The sequence below is a fragment of the Schistocerca gregaria genome, chromosome 3 (genome assembly GCF_023897955.1).
Source record: "Schistocerca gregaria isolate iqSchGreg1 chromosome 3, iqSchGreg1.2, whole genome shotgun sequence".
NCBI classification, from domain to species: domain Eukaryota; kingdom Metazoa; phylum Arthropoda; class Insecta; order Orthoptera; family Acrididae; genus Schistocerca; species Schistocerca gregaria.
In genome coordinates this window covers 142,006,342-142,013,723 of record NC_064922.1, presented here as the reverse complement: position 1 = coordinate 142,013,723, position 7,382 = coordinate 142,006,342, and positions in this window count along the sequence as shown.

Below are 7,382 nucleotides of genomic sequence, written 5' to 3'. Positions count from 1 at the left end.
GTTCCAGTCTCGTATTGTTCGTGGAAAGAAAGATTGTCGGTTTGCCTCTGTGTGGGCTCTAATCTCTCTGATTTTATCCTCATGGTCTCTTCACGAGAAATTCGTAGGTGCCGGCCGCGGTGGCCGTGTGGTTCTGGAGTTGCAGTCCGGAAGCGCGGGACTGCTACGGTCGCAGGTTCGAATCCTGCCTCGGGCATGGGTGAGTGTGATGTCCTTAGGTTAGTTAGGTTTAAATAGTTCTAAGTTCTAGGGAATTATGACCTGAGATGTTAAGTCCCATAGTGCTCAGAACCATTTGAACCATATCTCTTCTATCAACCCTATCTAGTACGTATCCCACACTGGTGAGCAGCATACAAGCAGTGGGCGGATTGCATTTCCTTAGGTTTCTTCCTATGAACCTCAGTCTGGCGTCCGCTTTACAGACGAACAACTTTATATGGTCATTCCATTTTAAATCACTCCTAATGCGTACTCCCAGGTAATTTATACAATTGACTGCTTCCAGTTTGTGACCTGCTATATTGTAGCTAAATGATATGGGGTCTTTCTTTCTATGTATTCCCAGCACATTACACTTGTCTACGTCGAGATTCAATTGCCTTTCCCTGTACCATGCGTCAATTCGCTGCAGATCTTCCTGCATTTCAGTACAATTTTCCATTGTTACTGTTGTGGTTGGCAGGAGAGCCAACCGTGTAGTAAAGGAGGCCGAAATGCACGCGTCTTAGCTCACGCAGGCTGGCGTGAGGTCTGGAACATGACAAGAAGGGAATTAGAACTGAGAAAAACGGATATAGCTGGTGGAATACTTAACTATAATCCATTAATGAAGAACATCGCTCTTTATGGTACATGATTCACAATATCAATAGTACGGATACTGGCGCCTTGCTAGGTCGTAGCAAATAACATAGCTGAAGGTTATGCTATCGTCTCGGCAAATGAGAGCGTAGAAGTCAGTGAACCATCGCTAGCAAAGTCGGCTGTACAACTGGGGCGAGTGCTGGGAAGTCTCTCTAGACCTGCCGTGTGGCGGCGCTCGGTCTCCAATCACTGATAGTGGCGACTCGCGGGTCCGACGTATACTACCGGACCGCGGCCGATTTAAAGGCTACCACCTAGCAAGTCTGGTGTCTGGCGGTGACACCACAGTTACATCTCTCGATATACCACAGCATCATCCGCAAAAAGTCTCAGTGAACTTCCGATGTCATCCACAAGGGCATTTATGTATATTGTGAATAGCAACGGTCCTGCGGCACTCCCCTGCTGCACACCTGAAATCACTCTTATTTCGGAAGACTTCTCTCCGTTGAGAATGACATGCTTTGTTCTGTTATCCAGGAACTCTTCAATCCAATCACGCAATTGGTCTAATAGTCCAAATATGCTCTTACTTTGTTCATTAAACGACTGTGGGGAACTGTATCAAACGCCTTGCGGAAGTCAAGAAACACGGCATCTACCTGGGAACCCGTGTCTACGGCCCTCTCAGTCTCGTACACGAACAGCGCGAGCTGGGTCTCACACGATCGTCGAAGCCTATGCTGATTCCTACAGAGTAGACTTCTAGTCTCCAGAAAAGTCATTATACTCCAACTTACTACGTGTTCCAAAATTCTACAACTGATCGACGTTAGAGATATAGGTATATAGTCCTGCACATCTGTTCGACATCCCTTCTTGAAAACGGGGATAACCTGTGCCCTTTTCCAATCCCTTGGAACGCTACGCTCTTCTAAAGACCAACACTAATCAGTCACAACATTATCATCGCCTCTCTAATATTTGGTATGTCCTCCACCTTTGGCACGGATACCAGCGCCGACGTCCAGTGGCATCGAGGCAATATGGCCTTGGTCAGTCACTGGAGCGATTCGCACCACATCTGCACGCACAAGTCAGCTAAACGTTAATGTCGTTTGACTAGGGCCTCCCGTCGGGTAGACAGCTCGCCGGGTGCAAGCCTTTCGAATTGACTCCACTTCGGCGACTTGTGTGTGGACGAGGGTGAAATGATGATCATAAGGACAACACAACACCCAGTCCCTGAGCGGAGAAGCCGCAACACGGTTCCACCACTTTCACCAAAGGATCTCTTAGTCGGTAGACGAACGTCTATGCTCTGCGTTGCAATATTAGTTATGTACAAGATGGGCAACTAGTCAAGTTTTATCTTGCCCACCTTGTACTTGGTCTTCCATGTACGATGCAAGCGCTTTGTCCGGCGTTGCAGCAGAATAAATAATGTTTCGACGGAGGCTGTGGTCAGGACATATTCTTCATCCTGCTGCTCAAAAATTGTGGCAGGTAATGTTTCACTTTTAGCTGAGAAGCAACTAAAGAAGTTAGGGTCGGCTGAGCAAAGAAGCCCGAAAAAGTCGTTGCGCCATTTAGCACTTCAGACAAGTGTCGGTAGCATCGGTTCCTATGGTTACGCATAACTGTAGCTGGCCATAACCGATACTTCACCTCTCCTGGTGATTAGGACAACACAACACCCAGTACACGAGCGGAGAAAAACTCCGACCTAGCTGGGAAACAAGTCAGCTAATTCTTATAAATTCCGGGTAAACATCTGATGAGCTCAGATGCCACGTTCAGTCACATCCCAGCTGTGTTGCACTGGGTTCCGATCTGGCGAATCGGGGAGCCAGCACATCAACTGGAATTCACCACTGTGTTCCTCGAACCATCCCATCACACTGCTGGCCTTGTGACATGGCGCATTACCTTGTTGAAAAATACCACTGGCGTAGGGGAACATGGTCGCCACGGAGGGGTGTACGTGGTGTACAACTGGCGTACGATACTCCTTGGCCGTCATGGTGCCTTGCACGAGCTCCAATGGACCCATGGAGGTCCACGTAAATGTTTCCCAAAAGCATAATGGAGCGGCCACGGATTCAAAAAATGGTTCAAATGATTTCAAATGGAAGCCGCAACACGGTTGCACCACTTTCACCAAAGACCAACACTAATCAGTCACAACATTATGATCGCCTCTCTAATATTTTGTATGTCCTCCACCTTTGGCACGGATACCAGCGCCGACAGCCAGTGGCATCGAGGCAATAACGCTAACTGAAGAGGAGGACATGATTATGTGTTAAGACCTGCAATAGCAGAATAGAGATTAATGACAGACTTGACATCAAACTTGCCGAGCACGTAGTAGACAAAGTGAAAGAATTCTGACATAATGGAAGCAAACCATAGTCGGAACAACAAGGATAGAAGCGGCAGACAACGAAAAACCTTCTCGCTGCTACCTGTAACTAGTCTGACAGCATCAAACATAGACTTTAATTTGAGACAGAAATTTCTGAGATTGTACGTCAGGAGCACAGTATTATATGTTAGTGAATCATAAACTGTGGGAAAGTTAGTTAAGAAGAGACTAAAAGTGTTGTTACAGACGGATTACGAAACTTAAAGCGACTGACATATTGAGTATTGAGGATGTTCCAGAAGTAACTTTCACCTTCCAGCGGAGTGAACGCAGACATTAAACTGCCTAGCAGATTAAAGCTGTGTGCCGGAGGAGGACTCGAATCAAAGACCTTTGACTTTTGTGAGTAATTGCTTTGCCCACGGAGCTACCCGAACACAATTCACGACCGTTTCTCATAGCTTTATTTCCACGATTACAAAGGGTGCATGACCTACCTTCCCAAATTCCCAGAAGCCCTCCTGTCATGCTTGGTTTGGTTTCCGGTCCAGCATACTATTTTAATCCGCCAAGAAGTACCAGTGAGAATATTGTCTGCAGAATCGCCGATGAAAGTAACTTTTAGATAACGCTAACTGAAGTAGAGGACATGACTATAGGACATGTGTTAAGACCTGACGTAATTACTCAATGGTACCACAGGAAATCGCAGAGGGCAAACATTCTAGGAGCAGACCGAAGTTGGAATACATCCAAATATTATATTCTGGTTTGAAGAGGTTAAAGGAAGTGAAGTAGTTGTGGTGGGACACATAAAACTGTAAGAAAACTTATCAAAAATCTGAAAGAAATGAAGTCGTCACAACGAAATTTTGTTGCGACGTTGGGATAAAAGAAATATTTCATTCATTAATTTGAACTTACCGTGGTTTTATTGATCAAATATTCGGAGAAAATAAAAAATCTGCAGCCACCGTTATGCCCATCTCATGTTTTCCCAGAAATCTCTTTTCAGCCATGTTCAGTTCATAATTTCCACAACTTACCCAATTGTCGGAGTGTCATCACGTAGAACACTTTCGCCATCTTGCTATACATTTATATCCTTTTGGACACTACATCAATTTCTGCTGTATAACAGTTTTCAAGTGATTCAGTTTTAGCCTACGGTACTGTGATTAATTACTGTAAGAGAATAATAAATTAGTTGAAAATGGCACAGAGCCAAAACTACAGTAGTGTCCAAAAAGTAACAAAAGAACTATCAAATGGTGGAAGTGTTATCTAACAGAGTTTTCATTCTGTGCTCTGACCATGTAATGTTCAGATAGTTCAAATGGCTCCAAGCACTATGGGACTTAAGACATAGAACTACGTAAACCTAACTAACCTAAGGACATCATACACATTCGTGCCCGAGGCAGGATTCGAACCTGCGAGCGTAGCAGCAGCTCGGCGCCGGACTAATACGCCTAGAACCGCTCGGCCACTATGTAATCTTCCACAGTGTTTTGTAGCGCCGCATTTAACAATCATTAATTCCATTTTTGTCTTTACTGTTTATTAACCACCCTCCACTTCCATAAAAGACTACGTTACTACAAATTATTTCAGAAAACACTTCATGATACTTAAAAGTTGGTCCTATGTTAACGTATTTCTAATTTTTACGAGAGCTTATCTCCCCCCTTTTTAAGTCTATATTCCTTACTTCAGTGCCTCATTTCCTAATATAATTCTGTTCGACTCAACTGACTACTTACTCCACTACCATTTTTCACTTTTTCATGTTAGTCTATTGATCTCTATTCAAGACAGTGTCCATGCTCTACAACTAATCTTTTGTATCCTTGGCCGTCTCTAGCAAAATTTCGTTGTTACCACCTTCAAGTTTTCATTTGTTCACCCTGAACTTTAATTCATTTTCTAAATTCCTCCATAGTTTCCTTTACTGGTTCCTCAATTATAGTCTCTCGTCACGTTATAATCTTATAATTGTAGTCTGTCTTTTCGTACGCACTGTACATAACCTTTACCTTACTGTGTTTTATCACTGACGACAGGTATTGTCGTCGAAGTTATCCGTTAGACGCAGCGTACATCAGGCAGAGTGGTCTTTCTACTGTGTTACGCCTGGAGCATCGAAAGTGCCTGTGCACGTGAGCACCTGTCCAGCTGGTCCCGTAACTCCACCTCTCTGTCCACAGTGCTTCGTATTTGCAGGAGTCAGGGCTCCCAACTTGTCGGCGTCAGGGTGAGAGCAGCAAGTCGGGGAGAGACCACATAGACAGCGTGAGAAGCACACCGACGCAGCCGTACACACAGCGGCCACCAGCGACACAACGATTTGTTTTTCAGTCACGAGTGCAACGCCTGTAGCAAAACAGGGAGGAGGGACAGTTAAAAATGTAAGCGGTTGGCCTTTTTTGGGCAAGTGCTACGTGGAGCGCACGTGTGCGAGCGCTGGCGACACGTGTGTGTCCCGTGGGAACGGCGGCTGCCGGGGGTCACGTGCGACCCCCTATTATCACGCTGCCCTGCGCCCTCTCTGTCACGAATGAGATGTGAACTGAAATAATAATGCCTTTCACGGCCGCAGCTGTTCCTTTTCACAACAGTCCTTAACGTTGCTTTCGGGTCGCCTTTCTCAAACTCATTTTTTTATATTGCCGAGTCTATTTTGCAATTAGGGATAGGCTGGGTAGTATCGGATAGCAGATTGTATCGGTAAAGAGCTGCTTGTGAATTCTGGCGCTAGTGACATCACGTCTTGTGTCACTGCCGTCTGCCAGAAAGTTTCAAATTGGCGCTTACTTACCCGTACTGTGAAAATTCATTGTGGGGGATGACCATTAGTCGTAAAAAACTTGCCGTATAGAAGAGAGGCGAAAAAATAAGTGGAGGAAGAGAGATGGCAAGTGTAGTAGCATACTGCCTCCCCGGCCCTTTTTTTGCAGTTCTCTGTTTTTCTGTGAAAGATGCTTTTATGACCTACTTGAAAATAGAAACCATTTCTTCGTATGGTACTTACACAAAAACTCTGTAAAAATGTTTTTGAGAACAGCACGTCACGCGATTCTGGATCAAGACAACAGTCCCTTTCGGAGTGGCAACAAGTGTCTTGTGAGCTTTTTCGGTGCACGAATTTAACTGTGGATACATGTGTTTCTTTGCAAGTACACAATACTACATTTTTATTGTATATTTAGGTACAATTGATATTATTCTCTGTATTGCAGGCTGCGACATTGTGTAGCCCAAGTAACAACAATGTTCGGGCTGTATCGCACAAAACAGTTTCAGCTTGTATCGGACAAACCAGACAGCACAAAACTTACAGTTTTAACTGCTATTTTTCGACGCTCTAAGATGGAGACGTCAGAATATAAACCGGAAGAAATTAACGTGAAGGTAGTCGGAAAACAAGTCAGAGTCCTTGAAATGACAATCGGACAACCGAGAGAGTTATTCAGTTCCAAGAAGTTGGGGGGAGTCTTGTATCTTGCAACTCTTACAGACTTTTGTCTCTAATAGATGTTTAATATATTTTATTATTCCGTGATTTAATGACAGCATTAATGTTTTGAGTACTGCAGTCTTTTTTCGAGATTGCAAATATTACTCCGGAAAAGTAAGCTTTTCGAAATGTGAAAAAATGTTGCAACGTTGAACACGGCCATGTACTTTCGTACTCAGAAGTATCCGAACGACGTTAATTGCGTCCCGCCTGATTAGGATGAAACACACATAACGTAACTGTCTTGGAGGTCTTCTAATCTCTTTTCGGTACAGTCGTTTGACTATACGAAATAGATACCACAGGTGACCACCAAAGAGCACTGTTCTGTATGGCAATACCTCCAGATGCAAATTAATACTGCAAATATTGGGAAACACGTTATCAGAGATCAGACAGTTTTCTACACTTGTAAATTCAAATTTATTACAAATAATGACATTCTTAATATGTTACCACTCTTATTAGCATCTGAGGCAACTAATGTCCATTGCTTGACCACTTACATCATTTCATAATCCTTACTCAAAACTAATTTTTTTCCAATAACAGGTACGATAAAAATTTCTGGACTCCAAAATTTGTTAATTCGGAGCGTTATTCCTCTCTACAAGATTTTTCAACCATTAACCGTCGTTAGCTTAAGGAGTAGTTGTGCGTTAACTGGACGATGAAGTCACAGACTAGAAA